At 35.5% G+C, this 23,341-nt stretch overlaps 1 long non-coding RNA gene across 2 annotated transcripts in view; it reads left to right on the forward strand.

Annotated features, from left to right (window-relative positions):
• LOC116279949 (uncharacterized) overlaps positions 1-23,341 on the forward strand; it is a 69,081-nt gene that overhangs the window by 3,415 nt on the left and 42,325 nt on the right. Inside the window, exon 2 of one of the 2 annotated variants that reach the window (XR_012071825.1) lies at positions 16,923-17,018. This is a non-coding gene — a long non-coding RNA (uncharacterized lncRNA). Of the gene's footprint in view, positions 1-9,784; positions 10,213-16,922; positions 17,019-23,341 lie in introns of those variants that run through there. The other variant, XR_012071826.1, reaches the window with a different exon arrangement.

A 23,341-nucleotide genomic window follows, 5' to 3' on the forward strand; every position in this document is an offset into this window, starting at 1 on the left:
TATATAAAGTATTAATAAAAAAGAGGATAATGAAATTCAATCAATACAATAAAAGGCAGGAAAGGAAAAAAAATAAAGGAAAAGCATGATTAATAAATCTAAATAGTAAAAACCCATGTATTTTTGTAAAAAGAATAAGTATATTTAGAAGATTAAATTTTCCTGGTAAAAGGTACTTGCAGATTGGATAAAAACTAAATCCAGCTGTATGTCACTTACAAAACATACACTTAAAAAAATCAAGACAAGGTTGAAAGTAAAGTAAAAAGATATAATAGAGAAATAGTTAAAGGGGAAAAACACCTAGAATAGCTTAGGATATTAATATCAGACAATAGATGCTTTAATGCAAAAAGTCTTAAGTATTTATACCATGATAAGTTGAATTTACTCCTGGAATGCAAAGATCAACATAGAAAATTTGATCAATGTACTATGCCACATGAATAAAATGAAGGAAAAAAACCATGATGATCTCAATTAATGCAGAAAAATTATTTGACAAAATTCAACACCCTTTCATGATTTAAAAAAACCAACAACACTCAATAAGCCAGGGATAGAAGGAAATTACTTCAACATAATAAAGCCCACTTATGGAAAGCCCACAGCTAACATACTCAATGGGGAAAGACTGAAGACTTTTATCTGAGATTTGAATCAAAGCAAGAATGCTCACTCTACCACATCTGTTCAACATGGTACTGGAAGTTCTAGCCAGAGCAATTATGCAAGAAAAAGAAATAAAAGGCATTCAAATTGGAAGGAGAGAATTGAAATTATCACTTTTTTGCAGATGATATGATCTCATATATAAAAAACCCTAAATACTACACACACACACAAGTGATTAGAATAAATGAATTCAACAAAGTAGCAGAATACAAAGTCAATATGCAAAAATCAGCTGCATTTCTCCATAAGGGACATACTAATCTGAAAGGGAAATTATAAAACAGTTCCATTTACAATTTACAATATTCGAAAACTTAATATTGTTAAGATGTTAATACTACCCCAAGTGATCTACAGATTCAGTGTGACTCTTATCAATGTCTCAATGACTTTTTTTTGCAGAAATAGAAAAATTCATCCTAAAATTCATAGAATCTCAAGGTACCCATACTATACAAAAACAATCTATCTGGAAAAGGGAGGACAAATCTGGAAGACTTACATTTTCTGATTTCAAAACTTACTACAAAGCTACAGTAAGCAAAACAGTGTGGTACTGGCACAAAGACAGACATACAGATCAATGGAATAGAATAGAGAGCCCAGAAATAAACCTTCACATATATGGTCAAATGATTTTCAACAAGGTGCCAAGACCATTCAATGGGGAAAGGACAGTATTTTCAATAAATGGTGCTGGGGAAACTGGACATTCATATGCAAAGAATGAAGTTCAACCCTTACTAAATATCATATACTAAATTCACTCAAAATCGATCAAGGACCTAAATGTAATACCTAATATAAAATTTTTAGAAGAAAACAGAACAAAATCTTCACTAACTTGGATTTGACAGTAATTTCTTGGATATGACACCAAAGTCACAAGTAACAAAAGAAAAAATGGGCAAATTAGACTTCATGGAAATTTAAAACTTTTATGCATCAAAAGACACTACTCCAGAGTAAAAATAAAAAGGCAACCCACAGAATGAGAAATAATATTTGCAAATTATATATCTGATAAGGGATTAATATCCAGAATATATAGAGAACTTGTAAATCTCAACAACATCAACAAAAATCTAGATTTAGAGATGGCCAGAGGGTTTGAATAGACATTTCTCCAAAGAAGACATATGAATGGCCAATAAGCACCCAAAAGAAAAATAACTAGAAATCAAAACTATAGTAGATACCACCTCACACCCATTTAGATCACTTGTTATCAAAAATATCAATGAGAGGATGTAGAGAAATGTCACCCTTGAGCACTGTTGGTGGGAATGTAAAATGGTACAGCCACTGTGGAAAAGAGTATGACAGTTCCTCAAAAAAATTAAAAATGGAATTACTTTACCATTTGACCCAGTAATCCCACTTCTGGGTATATTCCCAAAAGAACTGAGAGTAGGGTCTCAAAGAGATATTTGTACACCCAAGTTCATAGCAGCATAGTGTACAGTAGCTAAAATGTGGAAGCATCTCAGGTGTCCATTAATCAATGAATGGATAAGCAAAATGATGGGATATTACTCCATCTTAAAAAAGAAGGAAACTGCAATATGCCACAACATTGATGAACCTTGAGGACTTACACTAAATGAAATAAGGCAATTACCCAAAGACAAATATTGTATGATTCCACTTACATGAGGTACTTTGTGTAGTGAAAAATCATAAAGACAAAGTGTAATGGTGGTTTCCAGGGGCTGGGTGTGGGGGAGAATGGGGAGTTATTGTTTAATAGATACAGAGTTTCAGTCTTAGAAAATGAAAAGAGTTACGGGGATGGAGAGTGGTGATGCTGGCACAACACTGGGAATTATACTGTATGCTGAACTGTATACTTAAAAATGGTTAAGATGGTAAATTTTCTGTGTATTTTACCACACTAAGAAAATGAAAAAAAACCTGCTATTATTCACAAACAATATGAGCATTCACATAAAAAACAAGAGAATATGCAGGTAATTTTTTAGGATAAGAGAATTGAACAAGGTTTGTGGGTACAAGTACAGTTGATAAAAATCAGCTGTGCTCCTGTACACTAGCAACACAAATTAGAAAGTATAATTTTAAAATATACTACTTATAGCAGCAACCAAAAATATATAAGAACAGTTAGTAGTTTTATCTTTAAAAATATGTGCAAGATATTTATAGAAGGAATAAAACTTTATTGGAAACCTATATGAAAAAGATATATACTGTGTTCATGGTATGAAAATTTAATGTGATAAAGATGCCACCTTTCCCCACAATTAATCTGTGGATTCAGTGAACTTTCCTATCAAATTATTGGCAGGTTTTCTCCCCCATTGACCTTGACAAGGGGACTATAAAGATAAAGTATAAAATACCAAGAATAATCAAGACAATTTTGACAAGATACCAAAAGGAAAAGAGGAACAGTTCAATAAATAGTTGCTGAAAATTGGAACATTGGGCTTTCATAGGAGAGAGAAATGAAGTTGAATTTCTAACAATATACACAAAATTAAATTTCAGTTAAATGAAAAACCAAATATAAAATGAAAAACTTAAACATATTTAGAATGTTTTACATTCAGAAAGAAAGAAAAAAAGATCATCAACCCAACAGACTCTTTTCACATGTTTCAAAATTTCTGGTCATCCCAGTACAGCTATCAAATACCAAATGAGTGGTAAAGTAACAGAATGATAAAGGAAATGGTATAATTATATCATCTGTAGGACTGCTTACAAGGCAACTGCCTTCCTAGACATGCCTTTATTCTAATTCATTAAGTGACTAGGACTGTAGTTTTTTATGTCAAAGTTTGCATATTAATGATGCATATATGGTTATGTTTGAAGTATTTATTTTAGCATACTTTTATCTAATATAAGAGTTTAATTATATGATTAACTTATTCTGAAAACAATCTGCATAAAACACTAGTACTATCCATGTCAGAACATGCTGCTCAACTTTTAACATTATAGAAAAAAATAAGTTGTTTAAAACTTTAATGTAAATTGATAGGCTAATATTGCTTTAAATAAATACCTCAATTACATGCTTAATTGCAATGACGTTTTAAAATGGTAAAACTAATTTTTAAAAACTAAATTGAAAATTGAATACAATTCTAGCTAAAATATTGAAGAACGATACTTGGACTTAATACATATCTCCCTTCCCTCATATTTATTCGAAAGTGTGGTAGCATAGAAAATTAGCTGATATAAGTAACATAGAATGACTTTCTGATTAACTTTTTGCTGAAAAAATACTAATAAGTATGTATTTTTTCTAAGAAATTAAGTAAACTCTAAAAATCAGTTACATATTCATAATGGAATCTTTTCCCCTCAAAATGATTTACTTCTCTGTGAAAGTAATGGAAATTACATGTGAACAGCATTTTGATAATGTAAAAAAAAACCAAACCCTTTCACTTAGCAGGATAAAAAAATTAAATATCTGCATCACATTAAAAATTTTAGGGTGAAAAATGTTTTCAGTCCTTACCATGGGTTCCCCTAATGGTCTTCAGATTGCATGACCTATAGTGTCCATTTCAGGTTTAAAATTCCGTGTGATTTCTCTTAAAGATAACTTTTCCTTAAGTTATTTTAGGCCACATCACCTCATTGCTGGTGAAATTACCTGAATTTTCATTCCTTGAATTCTTCAAACAGGGCAACTATTTCAGAAGAGAAGCTATATACACATGGTTTAAAATGTTAAAGTTTGAATTTTAAAGTATGCCTATATATTTTGTAAAGATGGTTGCCAAAGTTTTATTTTTCACGTATATTCCCAAAGGGACCGATACCTTAGGAACCATGAAACAATGATAAAAGGGAATTCTATGGTCATTACAGGATGTGTAGACTTGAATAGGGGTTTATTTTAAAAGCAAATATAATATTATGCTTCCTTCATAAGAATCACTTTTATCACCTTGCTCTATATTCATCAGTATATTCTAATGAAATGGCATGAGCTGGGAATAACTTGAGGAACTAATTAAGACAGGGAAATATGAAAAGCATGTAAAAGTTAAATGAGCTTATTTCTAAACTGGATACTTTTTTTTTTAAATACAAAGCAACTCTTTCAGGGGAATTCCTCTCTCCAATTTATGCATAGATTATTTGACAGACTGGTTGAAATATCCCATGCCACTTTTGCACAGTGGAAAGGCAAATAATTAATATTTTCCAGTCTGTTAACACCTTCTCAAATTTCAATAATTCATTCAATTTCTGTAGTAAAAAACATGGGCTTTATTTTTCTTTATGTTAGTTATATAGCTCAGTGTTAAAAACAGATTCTAAATATGTAAAAGCCTATGAGAATTTCAACATCCGAAGCATTTTCTTAACGTCTTTTTGCATTTACCAATGTTGTCATGATAATGCCTCTTGTAGTATAGTCTGAAGTCAAGGAGTGTGATTCCTCCAGCTCCAGTTTTCTTTCTCAAGATTGTTTTGCCTATTCAGGACCTTTTGTGTTTCCCTACAAATTAAAAAAATTTTTGTTCTACTTCTGTGAAAAATTCCATTGATATTTTGGTAGGGATTGCATTGGATCTGTAGATTGCCTTGGGTAGCATGGTCATTTTAACAATATTGATTCTTCCAATCCAAGAACACAGTATATCTTTCCATCTGTTTGTGCTGTCTTCAGTTTCTTTCATCAGCATCTTAAAGTTTTCCGAGTACAGGTCTTTTGCCTCCTTAGATAGGTTTATTCCTAGGGTTTTTTTTTTTTTTTTTGATACGATGGTAAATGGGATTGTTTTCTTAATTTCTCTCTCTGATAATTTATTGTTAGTGTATGGAAATGCGACAGACTTCTGTGTATTAATTTTGTATTCTGCAGCTTTACCAAATTCATTGATAAGCGTTAGTAGTTTTCTGATAGTGTCTTTAGGATTTTCTACATATAGTATCATGTCCTCTGCAAACAATGACAGTTTTACTTCTTCTTTTCCAGTTTGGATTCCTTTTATTTCTTTTCCTTCTCTGATTACTGTGGCTAGGACTTTCAAAACTGTATTAAATAACAGGTGAAAGCGGACATCCTTGTCTTGTTCCTGGTCTTAGAGGAAATGCTTTCAGCTTTTCACCACTGAGTATGATGTTAGCTGTGGATTTGTCATATACGGCCTGTGTTGTGTTGAGGTATGTTCCCTGTCCCCACTTCCTGGAGAATTTTTATCATAAATGGATGTTGAGTTTTATCTACAGCTTTTGATAAGAGCTTTCAAGAACATTTGAGAGAACTCCCTTAGCAACTTCTAAACATACAAAATGGTACTATTAAGTAGAGCCACCATGTTGTACATTAAATCCTAAGTGGATATTCTTGAGGGGAAAAAAACGATCACTTCCCACTTTTAAATTCTTGAATTGTTATATAGTGGTACGTATCACTACTCTAAAGAAATACTGTACAAATTTTGTCATCTACATTATTCCTTCAAAAACAGATTGTTCCTTCAAGTTGGTCACAGTGTAGTAGGGGAGAAAGTGTTGTAACCGAGTACAGTATGATAAGTGACATGTACAAAAGGCTGCTGCATTTTTGACAGAAACTACTAGCTTTCAGGCTACAAATATGTGTAAAAGCCAATTTGCACAGTTCTTTTCCTATGTATTTTTTTTCAATATTTCACACAACCCCTAGATCGTTTAATGGCACTAACTCAGTTTAGTGTTAAATTCTATTAAATATCTATTTCTTACTTTTTGGCTATAAAAATTCCCTGGCTATTGAGACAAATTACAAAAGATACATTAGTAAATTTTATAAATATTTCTTTATAAAAAGAAAATAAAGAAAAGTTGGCAGTTCCCATAGCATCTATTCATTTAGTCATTCATTCATTCCACAAGTGTGTATTTAGCATACCTACAATTGGCCTGCTTGGCACTGAAGATACAGCCAGGAATGGGAAAGACCTGGCCCCTGCCCTCATAAAACTCAAAGTCAATAACATACCCAAAATTCTTAGCTTAAAACATGAAGGTTTCATAGACTCCTACACAGTTCAAGAAGACAGATTGCTATCATTTGGGTAATTTTCAAAATTTGACCTATTATAGTAAAATATAATAAAGTATATCAAAAATAAAAACTTTTTGAGCTAAACAGCCAATCACCCCCATATGAATTAAATAACATACACATTTTAGACACCTAAAAAATTTATTTAAGAAGACAACTGAGTATTTTTTTAGTACTGAAGGGGAGAAGAATTTTGAAGCTTGAATTTTGTATTCTCCCAGATTGTCATTTAAATATGAGTACAAAAAAAATAATTTCAGTCATTTTAAGCCTCAGAAACATCGCTACACAAAGACACTTTCTTAAAAAGCTCTTTGCTACAGTAATAGTAGGGGATTTTAATAGCCCACTTACAATAATGGATAAAACAACTAGACAGGTCCATAAGGAAAGAGTGGACTTGAATGACACTATAGACAAATTGAACCTAACAGACATATACAGAATTATCTTTTGAGCAACAGCATAATAAACATTTTTTTCAAATTCACAAAGAAAATTCTCCATGGATAGGTCATATGTTAATGCCACAAAACAGTCTTAATAAATTTTTAAAAATTTAAATCATACCAAATATCTTTTCCAATCACAATGGAATGAAACTAGAAATCAAGAGTACAAGGGAAACTAGGAAATTCATAGAGATATATATAGAGAGAGAGAGAGACATTAAACAACACATTCTTAAACCACCAATATAGCATAGCAAAGAAGAAATCACAAAGGAAATTTAAAATGTCTTGAGAAAAATAAAAATAAAAACACAACACAATTAAACTTATGTGATGCAGCAAAAGTAATGCCAAGTGAGAAATTTATAGCTGTAAAAACTTACATTAAAGAGTAAAGGTGGGAATTCATAGCACTTATCATTACCTGATATTACATTTTATGTTTTGTATTTTCATTGTCCATCTCCTTTAAGCACCATGAGGGCAGGGACTTTTTATTATTGATGCTCCCTGTTATGGGCACAACATATAAAATATCCCTGGACATAGTAAGCACTCAATAAAATATTTGTTAAATGAATTAATTGAATACAAAAATAATTTTTTTCTACTGGGCAAATATATTCAAGAAGACCATCAGCTAAAATTAAGTTGGAAAATTGGTAAATTAACTTTTAATAAACTGATTTTCAGAACACTGGCCTCCGCTGCCAGATTCTAAATGAAAATGAAAATTCTAGAATAAGAGGATTTACAAGAATGCAAAGAAATTGAACATGAATGACATGATTCAACTGGTGAATGTGTGGTGTATGTTTTGCTAGGAAAGCATAAAGCACAGGAGAGTGGTCTCACTAGTGGTACTTCTAGTTATATTTTATGAAATCAGAAAGCCTTAAGTTTATTGGATAAAGCCAAGTCTCACATACATGCAATGATTTAAAAAAATAAACATAAGTAACTCAGATCAAATATTTAAGATGGATTAAGGAACTCAAAGTTCACAAGAAATACACAGGAGAGATGAAGAAGTTAAATGACAATATGAAAAAAAGAATCAAACAGATTTGGAATGTAGAACATTGTATAAAACAACTGGCCTGAGCACTTTATAAGCTCAGTGCCAAAGAATTAGTTGCATTTACCTGAGTAAGTATAGATCTCACTGAAGTTGTGTCTTGGCATCTCCGTAATACTGTGTTAATTGCAGTGCTTCCCAGATACTACTTTTTTACAGCTCAGGCTAGAGGAACAAACGTAGTAGCAAACTGGTTTCCCTGTTAAACATAAAAGTGAAATATTGAACTGAAGAAATAACTGTTAGTGTTGTGCAGTGAATATAAAAATTACTCCCTTAATATCTGGCACTGACATTTATTTATATAACAATAAGCAACACAATCAGGGATATATTTCTTATTAATTCAGGAGTTTTTGAGAAAATGTATAGATAATTATATAAGGTTTTTACATCAAGTATGTCCTGAGCTGTGACCTAAATTAATCTGAAAAAGTTAAAATTAAATAACTGATGTAAAATAATTTAATCACCCTTGCTATTTTCCCTACATTTAATACTCAATTACTATTTTTTTTTACTTACCTTGCTTTTATTCTATCATCCATGATATCTTTCTCTCCCCTTTGCTTTTTCCATTCACTTTAATGTATGTGTTGAAAATCTGTCATGATATCCTGTCATTTCCAACAAGCCCTGGTAACTAAGTTAGACCTAATCATGGTCCCTCCATCATATTCTCAAACCCAGTCCATTACTGAAGCTTCATCTTATACTAGAGCTCCCATAACTGTCAACCCCTTCTCAGATGCCTTGATGGTCCAGGTCTGCTTTGTAATCCACCATGGATAATACACAAGATTCGTCAGGGTGGTTAGGAAGAGAGGACCTGGATCTTCTCTACCCTAATATTAAATATTAGCTTTCTTGTTACCTTCAGCTGAATGTGGATTTCCACCTTGCATGCAAAAGCCCTCCTTTTCAGTCAGCTGCATTCAGACGACAGGAGGAATGTTCTTATTTTTCTGAAAGGCTGAAACACAAGAAAAAAGTTGTATTCTTGGGTGCCAAGTAAAGAAGTCTTTAAGAAATCCCTACAGCAAGAGTGTGTCATTGTCTTCTATCATTTTGAGAAGAACTTCATGGCAGCAGGCACTTTCCATTAATGACATTCTGATCTCTTGAAAAGAAAGTTTCCCATTTTAGAACTGGCTAGTTGTTATTTGTTGAGGTAAAGGACACCTGAAAGGAAACCCCCACACAGCTACTCATTTCTTCTCCTGGAAGATGTCAAAATAGAAGCCAGTTAGTCATAGTGAGATTGCTTATGGCCAGTGAACATGTCAACTGAGTCATACAAGGAACATCTAAAGTGGACTTGAAGAAGTTAACAAGTTTCTTTCTCTTGATCAGTAGTGCAGGGAGGGGAGAAATGGGCACTCAAGGACTAATGGGTAAACACCCCTTCCCATAGACTCAGGACAGCTGAAGAAGCCCATGAGTGAATAAATCAGGGAGGAAAAAAGCAGTGCCAACATCAAAGAATCATTTATTTTCTTCCTGTTTCTATAAAGAATGTCTTTTTGTCTGCAGGTCCTTACCACTGCAACAATCCAGAGAAGAGAGAAAGTTACACCAAAGACTAAAGCAAAACTTTAAGAATTGCCTTAAGTATCTAAGGCTGGGCTTAGAAATTCTCCTCTCAGTTTACTAGAAGTTTAGACCCAAGTCCTTTGCCAAATTGTGAAATAAGAGTAATCTGTAAAAACCTTCCCTTCTTCCATGTGGACCCTGTCCCTACCTCACTGGTGTCCCTCCTGGTCATTTCCCTTCTGTGCACTTCCTCTGATTCTGATGGCCAGAACATTTGTGTTCTCTCAAGGATGCTCTAAGTGGCTTGATAATCTGCCCCACAGAGGCTTTGAAACCCTCCATTTGTATTTCATGGCATGGTTGCTTATGGGATCCTCTAATTTTTGTTAGAAAAAAACAAAGACATTAAAGCATATCTTTCAAGTGAATTCTGGTTGTGATGTGGTTGTTGACTTTCATTATAAAATTAGAGATATATTATCTTGGAAGTAATTTAATGTCTAGATAAAGCTCTTCATGCAGCAGCTGTTAAATCATACTTGCATAGACTGTAATAGGTAAAAACATGAATCGTTCTCAAAAATAATGTCTAAAACATGAAGAAAATACCATACAGTAATAACTGAAATCAGATATCTCAAGCACAATATTTGTAAAGTTTGTAAAGTTTGGTACTTTTCAGACATTGATCACGTGAGTGTGGCAGTTCTGTATCTTTACCTTTAAAACTTTATAGCAGTTTATTTCACTTTCTCTCAGCTTGAAATGGCCGTAAGCTTTTAAGCTTATTTCCTGTATAAAAGCATGCACCTTTTTGAGCACGCTGAGATCTTTCCCTGCTTTATAACTGGACGCTGACTCCACAGGATCTGTGCAGCATCCTGCTCCCATTTTAGATGAGAGAGAGGTTCGATTTGACCTCTTCATGGGGGATCTGGCTGTTCAGATGAAAGATCCCTAAACGGATGTCTCCTCCTCCTACACAGGCCTACCTCATAGGAAGAAGGAATACTCCTTTTACAGTCATCTTGGGGCAAGAGGCATCTGGAGTTTTGAAAATTACATTTTGATCCAGTTCTGAGGCTGCCTTTTTATTTTCTTCTCTTAAATAGACCCAAAGCATCATCCTTCTCCCATTGCCTCCTGATACCCTCTCAGGACCCTGACATAATATGATGACCACCATATGTTATCACAAAATATCCTACGTAATTCCAAAGCCATACGATCATTTGACTAACAACAGACCGCGATGATAAAGACGACTCCCTACCTGCTTCGTAGATACTCAGGATTCTCATAGTGCTGCCAGATATTTAGGGCAGTTATCAAAGGCACTCATTTCCCACTCCTAAGTTTCCAGGTACAGGACATCCATTTGTTCTTGTGGCGCAGTGCTGCCTCACTCTCTTCTCCTCTGAACTGTAGTGACTTACCTGAGTAGGGAGCTTCAGACAATGAACTGGGCACTTACAGCTTAATTCCTTCCTCTTTCTTTATTACTGGTATATGCTTGCTTGCAGAAGGCATGTATTTTAGGCTGCTCTTGATTGTAAGGTAAATGCTAAAGGCTTTGTCTCGCAGGGGCTGTGGTTCCCAACACTGTAATGAATGAATAAACCTCTTTCAGAGGTTGTGACTTCGGTGATGTATCTAAACACCAAAGTATTTGGTGTTGGGTCATCACTGTACCCAAAGGTCACCTAGATTTTCTCCTATGTTATCTTTTAGGGATTTTATAGTTTTGCCCCTTAAATTTAGCTCTAAAATGCATTTTAAGCTAATTTTTGTAAAAGGTGTAAATTCTGCGTCTAGATTCATTTATGAACATTGGGTGTTTAGTTGTTGTAGCACCATTTGTTAAAAAGACTATCTTTTCTTCACTGTATTGACTTCACTCCTTTGTCAAAGATCAGTTGACTATATTTGTGTTGGACCATCTCTGGGGTTTCTGTTCTGTTGATCTGTTTGTCTGTTCTATTTGTCTGTTCACCAAGAGCACACCTAATTACTGTGGCTTTTTAGTAATTCTTGAAGTCAGTTAGCATCAGTCTTGTAACTTTGTTCTTCACCTTCAATATTGTGTTGGCTACTCTTGATGTTTTGACTTTCATGAAAGCTTTAGAATCAGTTTGTAGATATCCACACAATAAGTTGCTAGAATTTTGATTGGGATTATGTTGAATCTATAGACTGAGTTGGAGAGAACTGATATCTTGATGATATTGAATCTTCCTATCCATGAATATGGAAATTCTCTTGATTTATTTAGTTCATCTTCAATTTCTTTCATCAGAGTTTCATAGTTCTCCTCATATAGATCTTAGACATATTTATTAGATTTATGCTTAAGTACTTCTTTTTAAGGGTGCTCATGTGAATGATACTGTGCTTTTTAATTTCAAATTCTATTTGGTTATTGCTGGTAAAGAGGAAAGTGATTGACTTTGTATATTAACCTCGTATCCTGCAATCTTTCTGTAATTACTTACTCATTTTGGGAGTATTTTTGTTAATTCTTTCAGATTTTCTACATAAATGATCATGTCATCTGTGAAGACAGTTTTATTTCTTCCCTCCCAATCAGTATAGTTTATATCTCCTTTGCTTTCTTATTGTATTCGCTGGTGTTTCCAGTACAATGTTGAAAAGGAGTGGTGAAGGAACCTCATCTTAGCCTTCACTTCTGAAGGACAATTTCACAGGACACAGAAGTCTGAATTGGTGAGTTTCTTCTCTCAACATAGCAAATGTATCAGTCCACTCCTTTTTTGTTCACATGCTTTCTCATAGGAATCTGATGTAATTCTTATATTTTTTTCCTTTGTAGGTAACATGTATTTTTGCTCTGGTTTCTTTCAGGATATTTTATTTATCTTTGATTTTTTGAAGTTTGAATATGATATACCAAGGATGAGTTTTTTGTCTGTTTGTTTGTGGGTGATTTTTTTTTTTTTTGCATTTATCGTGCTTGCTGTTCTCTGAGGTTCCTGTATCTGTGGTTTGGTGTCTAACATTGATTTTGGGAAATTCTCAGTCATCATTGCTTCCAATATTGCTTCTGTTTCTTTCTCTCTTTCTTCCTGTATTTCCCTTGTGCATATGTTATACCTTTTGTAATTGTCCCACAGATCTTGGATATTGTGGGCTTGTTTTTTTTTTTTTGTTTTTCAGTCTTTTTACTCTTTGCTTCTCAGTTTTGGAAGTTTTTATCAACATTTCCTCAAATTCAGAGATTCCTTCTTCAGTTATGTCCAGTCTACTAATGAGCTCATCAAAAGCCTTCTTCATTTCTGTTACAATGTTTTTTGATATTTAGCCTTGCTTTTTGCTTCTTAAAATTTTTATCTGTCTGCTGACATTACCCACCTGCTCTTCTACACTGTCTACTTTTTTCATTAGAGCCCTGTGATATTGTGATATAAGGAGAAATATATATTTCATCTTCCTGATACAGAGCTTCCAAAATTCTTATAAATTCTTGAGTCATATGATTGTCTTTTGTTACATATAATAAGCCTCTTTCAACCATACAGAAGTTTATGCTAATAAGGGAACTCTTGGAGGATGGGAAACAACCTGGTTGGCTGGTTACTATGGGAAACAACCATGTGATTAGAGGGTTGGAACTTTCAGCCCCATCCCCTGAAGTCCAGGGAGGGGAGAGGAGCTGAGGTTTGAGTTGATTACCAGTGGCCAATGATACGATCAATCATGTCTACTGAATGGAACCTCCCTAAAAACCTTAAGTCACTGGATTTACAGAACTTCCAAGTCACTGAAGACACCCACTTGCTGAGTGTGACATACCCCAAACTGTATGGGGACAGAAGCTCTTGTGCTTGGGACTCTTCTGGACCTCATTCTATGTACCTTTTCATCTGTTAATTTGCATCCTCTAAAATAAACCAGTAAATGTAAGCAAAATGGTTTCCCTGAGTTCTGAGAGCCATTATAGCAAATTATCGAGCTTGAGGAGAGGGTTGTGGGCGCTCCTGATTTATAACCAAGTTGGACCATCTAGGGACCCACTACTTGCAGTTGGCAAGTGAAGGACAGTCTTGTGTGACTGAGCCCTTAACCTATGAACCTGTTCTAACTCAAGGTAGTTAGTGTCAGAATTGAATTAAATTGTAAATCACCAAGTTAGTGTCCACAGAGAATTGGAAAATTGCCCAGTGTGGAAAATCCACACGTTTGGTGTCATGAGTATTGTGAATACAGAAACAACTTTCCTTTAAGCCCTTAGTATATTAATTACAGTTGTTTTAAATTCATGATTTGACAATTCTAGTATCCTTGCCATAGCTGAATCTGGTTCTAATGCTTGCTCTGGCTCTTCACATGGTCTTTTTACATTTTCATATGCCTTTTAATTTTTTCTTGATAGTTGGACATGATGTAGTGGGTAAAAGGAACTCAAATCAAAAGGCATTTAGTGGTGCGTTGTCAGAGGAGGGGAAGCATTCTATAGTCCTATGATTAGATCTCAGTCTTTCAGTGAGCCTGTGATCCTGGGCTACAAACTTCACAGGTGCCTCTCAGTTTTTACCCCCCACTTAGGTGGCACTGAATGGCTAGAATGAGCTGGAGTTGAATGTTTCCTGTCCCCCAAGTCAGTGAGGCTCTGATAAAAACCCAACAGACTAGGCTTTGGAAAATAGTTTCTCTTGAGAACAGGCCTTGCTGAGAACAGAATGCTCTTGCTTATTTCTAAATACTTTCTTTTCCCTTCTCCTTTACAGGAAGCAGGAGGGGATTTTTCCCTACTATTCACTGTCAGAACCTGTTAGAGCTCACGAAAGTGTATCCTCCCCCAAAAGTGGCCACCTCTCACCCCAGAGTTTTTAAGCCTCAGATTTGTCCACATTGAGCCTCTAGCAACTTGTTGGTTATTGTTCAGGTTGTTCTCCCTCGGTTCTGGTTCCCATGGAGGTTTCTGATCATGGGTTTCAGCTCCAGTAAAAGTTGATTCTCTCTATTTGCCTGTTTGTCTCTCCAATTTTGAGGGTCGCCCTTTACCCTGTGACTTGACTTCTCCGAGAGATTTAAGAAGAGTCATCATTTTTTGGGTTTGTTTAGTCTTGTACTTGTTAAGACGAAATGATGACTTCTAAGCGTCTTCCATTCCAGACTGGAAACTGGGATATGCGCTCATTTTTGTCACCTAGGAATGGTTCCTGGGTGGTGCAGTGTATATATGTTAATACTGCCAAAGAGTTTCCCAAAGTGGTGGTACCAATATACACCCCCTTCAGTAATGTGTAAAAGTTGTCCCACGTCCTCACTAGCTCTTGGAACTGCTAATTTTTTCATGTTAGCCATTCTGCTGTGTGTGTGGTGGTGTCTAATTTGGGGTGATGACTAATGATGTCGAGCACATTTTCATTCCATGCTGTGTTTAGCTTCTACTACTCTCTTTAGTTTGGATTTATTTATGTGAAACTCTTCTTGCTTTCTGAGGTCGGCTCTGAGGCATCTGGCTTAAGGTCCTCCCTTACCTTATTCCTGCTGCTGTTTGCCTGGTCTACCCAGTGAATCTTGCTCCAGTTTCCAAAGCACTCAAGCCTGCCTCCTTCTGCTCCAACGACCTGTGAGGATTGTTAAGAAAGCAAAAATTCCCTCTTCCCACCTCCCACCAAAGTTCCTTGGATTCCCATGGGAATAGACCCCTAGGAGCCCAGCAGGATCATCGTCTTCTACCATTTTGAGAAGAACTTCATGGCAGCAGGCACTTTCCATTAATGACATTCTGATCTCTTGAAAAGAAAGTTTCCTATTTTAGAACTGGCTAGTTGTTATTTGTTGAGGTAAAGGACACCTGAAAGGAAACCCCTACACAGCTACTCATTTCTTCTCCTGGAAGATGTCAAAATAGAAGCCAGTTAGTCATAGTGAGATTGCTTATGGCCAGTGAACATGTCAACTGAGTCATACAAGGAGCATCTAAAGTGGACTTGAAGAAGTTAACAAGTTTCTTTCTCTTGATCAGTAGTGCAGGGAGGGGAGAAATGGGCACTCAAGGACTAATGGGTAAACACCCCTTCCCATAGACTCAGGACAGCTGAAGAAGCCCATGAGTGAATAAATCAGGGAGGAAAAAAGCAGTGCCACCATCAAAGAATCATTCATTTTCTTCCTGTTTCTATAAAGAATGTCTTTTTGTCTGCAGGTCCTTACCACTGCAACAATACAGAGAAGAGAGAAAGTTACACCAAAGACTAAAGCAAAACTAAGAATTGCCTTAAGTATCTAAGGCTGGGCTTAGAAATTCTCCTCTCAGTTTACTAGAAGTTTAGACCCAAGTCCTTTGCAAAATTGTGAAGTAAGAGTAATCTGTAAAAACCTTCCCTTCTTTCTTGTGAACCCTGTCCCTACCTCACTGGTGTCCCTCCTGGTCATTTCCCTTCTGTGCACTTCCTCTGATTCTGACGGCCAGAACATCTGTGTTCTCTCAAGGATGCTCTAAGTGGCTTTGATAAGCTGCCCCACAGAGGCTTTGAAATCCTCCATTTGTATTTCATGGCATGGTTGCTTATGGGCTCCTCTAATTTTTGTTAGAAAAAAACAAAGACATTAAAGCATATCTTTCAAGTGAATTCTGGTTGTGATGTGGTTGTTGACTTTAATTATAAAATTGGAGATATATTATTTTGGAAGTAATTTGATATCTAGATAAAGCTCTTCATGCAGCAGCTGTTAAATCATACTTACATAAACTGTAATAGGTAAAAACATGAATCATTTTCAAAAATACTGTAGAAATTCTCTCCATTATTTAGTTCATCTTCAATTTCTTTCATCAGAGTTTCGTAGTTCTCCTCATATAGATCTTAGACATATTTATTAGATTTATACTTAAGTACTTCTTTTTAAGGGTCTCATGTGAATGATACTGTGCTTTTTAATTTCAAATTCTATTTGGTTATTGCTGGTAAAGAGGAAAGTGATTGACTTTGTATATTAACCTCATATCCTGCAACCTTGCTGTAATTACTTACTCATTGCAGGAGTATTTTTTTTCATTCTTTCAGGTTTTCTACATAAATGATCATGTCATTTGTGAACAAAGACAGTCTTATTTCTTCCTTCCCAATCAGTATAGCTTATATCTCCTTTTCTTTCTTGTGTTCGCTAGTGCTTCCAGTATAATGTTGAAAAGGAGTGGTGAGGGAACCTCATCTTAGCCTTCACTTCTGAAGGACAATTTCACAGGACACAGAAGTCTGAATTGGTGAGTTTCTTCTCTCAACATAGCAAATGTATCAGTCCACTCCTTTTTTGTTCACATGCTTTCTCATAGGAATCTGATGTAATTCTTATATTTTTTTCCTTTGTAGGTAACGTGTATTTTTGCTCTGGTTTCTTTCAGGATGTTTTATTTATCTTTGATTTTTTGAAGTTTGAATACGATATACCAAGGATGAGTTTTTTGTCTGTTTGTTTGTTTGTTTGAGGGTGATTTTTTTTTTGGCATTTATCGTGCTTGCTGTTCTCTGAGGTTCCTGTATCTGTGGTTTGGTGTCTAACATTGACTTTGGGAAATTCTCAGTCATCATTGCTTCCAATATTGCTTCTGTTTCTTTCTCTCTTTCTTCCTGTATTTCCCTTGTGCATATGTTATACCTTTTGTAATTGTCCCACAGATCTTGGATATTCCGGGGTTTTTTTCCCCAGTCTTTTTTACTCTTTGTTTCTCAGTTTGGGAAGTTTTTATCAACAGTTTCTCAAATTCAGAGATTCTTTCTTCAGTTACGTCCAGTCTACTAATGAGCTCATCAAAAGCCTTCTTCATTTCTGTTACAATGTTTTTTGATATTTAGCCTTGCTTTTTGCTTCTTAAAATTTTTAATCTGTCTGCTGACATTACCCACCTGTTCTAAAATAGGTTCTCAAAGAATAATATGCACCTGGGGTTCTTGTTAAAAATGTGTATTCTGATTCGTTAGGTCTGGGGTGGGGCCTGAGCTTCTGCATTTTAACAAGTTTTGAAGACACGCCGATACTGCTGATCCACAGATCACACTTTGAGTAGCAAGAGGGGATGACCTCAGATGAGCCCTCATTATTTATGAAACACAGCTGGGAATGGCTAGGAAGGTACTGTGTTACAACAGGAGGAACAATGTGTCGGTATCAAATAACATTAGTTCAAGTTTAAGACCCGCCACTTGCTAGCTATCCATTCCCAAGGACATGCAATGATTCTGAGCTTCAATTTCCTTATCTATTACGTGTGTGTAATGCCTGTCTTACATAGCTCAGAATACAGTGGAGTTTCTTCTGATTTGAAGGCTAGAGTCTAAGCAAATGAGTAAGGTAGAAATGTATGAATGCACATATGTATGTATGGATATGTATATATGTACATATACATGTCCTTGGAAGTACCTTTAAATCTCCCGTTAAATACATCTTTTCATTAACTCTAATGCAGGTAGGTAGAGGCCTTGCATACTCATCTAGACAGTGATCTCTTCCTAGAAAGTTGGCATCATGGTTTGTCATAGCATCTTCAGTCTCATGAGGTTCAAATTCCCTTCTATCACAAGAAGGAGTGGAGGGTACAGTAACAGTACAAATTCCCTAAGGATTGTCCCCGATCCTTGAAGACACAAGAGTAATTTCAAATTAACTTTCAATATATTTGTGTAAACTGTTGTATCCTTTTTCAAAAAGAATAATCCACAATGTTCACTTATAAACAGAAACTTAAGTTGCAACAGATGTTTCTGTTTTTGAAAATGTTCTTGAATTCATTGGCAGACCTTTGCCCTAAACTGATGAATTAATTTGTTTGGGTCAGATTTCATAAATCCGCTAATAATTCTTCCCTTTACACACATTGACTTGATTTTTTATTTTTTAGATCTATAGCATGTGGTTTAAATGTTTTAACCTTTACTACTTTAATCAGCTAACATTTACTTCAGGGTTGGATGATGACCGCCCATTGAAAGACATAGCTAACTAAGATATAAAGTCCAATTTGTCAGTTAGGCAAAGCTGCATATCTAAATATTAAGTAGAAATCAGTCTGTGTCACTGAATTTGAAGTGTTTGATGTAGCTCTCTTTCAGGGATATGCTGAAGATAAACTTCTAGGTATTGCTACAAACCTTGGACATGCATATTGTTGCCACACTTAGATGCGGCTGGTTTAGCTTGGTGTATACAAGCAGGCTTTTAAGTCTGTAAGTAGGTTTATTTATGATGTGTTAGACTCTCTTTTTCATTAATACATGAAAGCTAAGTACCAATTTAGCATGGTTCAAATCAGGCTTTAATACAAAATTCAGCAGAGCTTTTAAAATTTTAGTCTTGTTAACTCATTACACTAAACTTGAGATGCACATTGCTTACCATAAACAAGTTTAAGATCAAGTTTGGTAAAAATCTTTCAGAGTGTATATAAGCCTTTTTTACGAGCGTCTGTTAGAAAACTTTATTTCTAGAGCCCAATTAACCAACTGTCATGGTTTTTTCCTTGTGGTTAATTGTAACAGGGCAATGAGAGAAATTCAGTGGATCACTTACTGGCCATAACAAGTATGGATTAAATTGATAACATTTTACTTTTTGATCTGAGCATGCTCGTTGTCTAGGATTCCCATTAGATTATAAGACTGATCATAATTTCCAGAATAAAATGCCTTCTATGCAATGGGAAGGCCATTTGGTTATGACAGTTCCAATCTTAGGTTGGTTAGGTGTAAGACAGAGGATAAAGCACAGTTAGAATAGTGGTTCTCAAACCTGAGTATGCATTAGAGTTACCTGAAGTACTAATTAAAACAAAGATTGCTACTGGAGTGCCAAGGTTATTCAATGGGGAAAGGACATCATTTTCAACAAATGATGCTGGGAAAACTATCTACATACAAAAGAATAAAGTTGGACATTTATCTTGTACCATAAATAAAAAATAACTCAAAATAGATCAGGGACCTAAACATAATATGAGCTAAAAACTATGAAACACTTAGAAGAAAACATAGGAGGAAATATACACGACATTAGATTTGGCAATGATTTCTTAGAAATAACACCAAAAGTACAAGAAACAAAAGAAAATAATGGGTAATTGAACATCGTGAAAATTTAAAGCATTTGTGCATCAAAAGACACTATCAAGAGAGTGAAAAGATAGCCCACGTAATGGGAGAAAATATTTGCAAATTATATATCTAATATCCAGAATATAAAGAGAACTCCTAAAACTCAACAACCAAAAATTAACAACCTAATTCAAAAAATGGACAAAGGACTTGAATAGATGGATATTTCTCCAAAGAAGATAGACAAATGACCAGGAAGCACATGAAAAGGTGCTTACCATCACTAGTCATTAGGAGAATGTTTTACCACAGTGAGATACTGATTCACACCTTTTAGGATTGCTATTATTTTAAAAAAAAAAAAAAGGTGGGAGGATATAGCTCAAGTGGTAGAGCACAAGCTTAGCATACAAAAGGTCCTGGGTTCAATCCCCAGTACCTCCTCTAAAAATAAATAAGTAAACCTACCTACCTCCCACCACCAATAAAAATAAATAAAAATATATATATATAAAAAGATTAAACAGCAAGTATTGGAAGGATGTGGAGAAATTAGAACCCATGTACATTGCTGGGGGGAATGTAAAATGGTGCAGTCGCTGTAGAAAACAGTTTGGTGGTACTTCAAAGAGTTAACATAGAATTACCATATGATCCAGCATATACTCATAAGAATTGAAGTTAGGGACCCATATACTGTATATTAATGTCACAACAGCATTATCCACAATAGCTAAAAGATGGAAACAACCCAAATATCTGTCAATAGATCAATGTCGAAACAAACTGTGTTCTATGCATACAATGGAATATTACTCAGCTGTTAAAAAGAATGAAATTCAGATAGATGTTACAACATAGATGATCCTTGAAAATACTATGCTAAGTAAAATAAGTCAGACATAGGAAGACAAATATTGAATGATTCCATTTATATGAGTTATCTAGAGTAGGCAAGTTCATGGAGATAGAAAATGAAGTAGAGGGACTGGGGAGTGAGGTGGAGGAAGTGGGGAATTGTTATTTACTAGGTAGAGAATTTCTGTTTGAAATGATGGAAACATTTCTGGAAATGGATAATGGTAGTGGGTACACAGCAGCGTCAGTGCACTTAACACTACTGAATTGTACACCATACAAATGGTTTAGAGGGCGTATTTATGTCATGTGTATTTTGTCACACACACAAACTCCACAGATTCCTAGGCCCTATCCACAGAGTTTTGGACTCTAAGGGTCTGTATTGGAGCCAGAGAATTTACATTTCCCTGGTGATGCTCATCCCGCTGACCTAGAAACCACACTTGAAGAAACCTCTCCTTTAAAGACTGGTTTTTCTCATCCAACAAGAGAAGAAATTCTAAAGATTAAAAAAAAAATCCAAATTGTAGTCCAACTCTGGTTGAAGATAGTAGGTACCAGAAACTCAGTGTTAAAAAAAATTCTTGAATCACGTCCAGGCTCCACAGAACAGAGCTCCAGGACAGAGTAGTGACACACACCCCAGGTGCAGGAGAAGCAGCCCACAGCACAGATGCCATGTCTTTATCACCCATGGGATTGATTGGTTTTCATCTTGCTCTTGATGTATCCATTTTACAGTACGATCTCCCTATTATAGTCGAGTTTAATTCATATCACAGAATTTTATTTCTTTCGTGCAAGGCTTCAGCAAAAGTTAAATCAACATGGTCCAGTCAGAGTGTTGGGATTGGGGGCAAGGGTGCGGTGGGGAAGGATGAGGTAGGGGCTTGGAGGAGGAGGGAGGAGAGGATGGGGATAAAGTAAAGAAGGCACTAGGGTAAAATCTGACAGATCAAGTTGGAGAACAGAGTGGCAAACAGAACTAATTATGTGCAAAGATTTCTTGTGGCAACGAGTTTTTCAGGGACCAGCCCCATCACTGGTTCAGAATCTCTTAAGCATGGCTTTTCTTAGGCACGTTGTACCAGAAGCCTGGGTTACATCTGGAATTCAAGAACTCTTCACGTTTTAAATATATGGCCTAGAGAACACATATGGTCCACAGGCTGCATTTTTGCCACCCACAATTTTGGGCCACATTTATAGGAGCCAGTGAAAGAATCAATCTGCTGTGGCAAAATAGAATCTAACACTTGAAAAAAATATTATCCAAATAGGCATTTATAAATGTTGCCATATTAAGCACTCAAGGGATCCCATTAATAATAAACTTTAGACACAAAAGGCATTTAGGTCACAAGTTATGTTACAAGTTATAAATAGAGGACGAAGCAGCTGAGAATGTGAAGTCTGGAGCCCTAAATTCTGTTGCTAGCTTAAGCACAGGCCTGAAAAAAGTGTTCACCTCTCAGTTTAACACTTTCTCGCGTATCTACAAGGCACTTAGACAAATGACATACAGATAAGACCAAGCGTCTGTCTTGAAAGTGTTTAAAATCTAATGAAGAGGGTAAGAAAAATACATGTCAATAAATGCAAGATATGCTAATAAAGATGTTATGAGAGAGAAACAAGCAAGACATTGACCAAGATTTAAAAAAAAGCAAACAGTAAATAAGGTGTTAACGTCTCCATATTCCACTAGGAAAGTCTTAGCATGTCCAGCTCCCAGTACAAAGTAGGCATTTGATAAGTGGCTTTTTGAGTGAACCATATCTCTCCCCAGGCCTAAACAGTCTGCTAATGGCCTAGTCTACAATTTATACACTCTTAATTTACATAATTAGACTCAGTACCTACTTCTGTGCCACAAAATCACACATTGATTAATGCATTAATAATCGCAAAATGCTTTATAGTCTTGGGCTGCTCAGGCAGAAGATGAGCAACTTTTGTACAATCTACCAAATAAAAAATAACTCAAAGAGGGATCTGAATAGGAGAGGATATTGATAGAACCACAAATACAAATATAGAAAAGGAGAGGTTAAAATCTGTATGTAGGGTCAGTAGAGTTGGAGGAGATGATTATATATTGTTTACCTCCGAAACTCACGTCACTTTCTACCAGAGGAACAGGAAATAATTCTTCAGAGAAGGCTGTTAGAAGTGCTAGGAACAGTTTATGAATCAGTCCAAGTTTCTCATAGCATCCAATTCATATCACACATCACGTTTGGCACACTGACCCACTTTTGCAGGAAGCTAAAATGGAATGTTTCTGAGCGTTGAAATCCTTTCGTTTTGTACACTGGAGGGTAATTCCTGCAGATTAGGCTAGATGTGCAAGTGGCAGTTTCTGTTGCAGAGAAAAAGCAAAAGGAGTTGAGCTTAAAATAGAAATCCCCTGGAGACTGTAAGCAACTGAGCCTTAACAGTAAGTTAACAGTTTGCTCTTGGGTGTGTGGGTGAGGAGAGAAGTGAGAAAAAGGAGATAGCGTGAGGACCAGGGAATCCTTGGAAGGGCTGTGAGGTTTTAAAAAGATACACAGGGAGAGGATAAAAGGAAAGGCACTAGAAAAAGAAGAAACAGACCATGAACCCGGTGTAGATGTGTTTTCCTAAGGACCTGAGC

The sequence above is a fragment of the Vicugna pacos genome, chromosome 4, assembly GCF_048564905.1.
Source record: "Vicugna pacos chromosome 4, VicPac4, whole genome shotgun sequence".
Classification (NCBI taxonomy): domain Eukaryota; kingdom Metazoa; phylum Chordata; class Mammalia; order Artiodactyla; family Camelidae; genus Vicugna; species Vicugna pacos.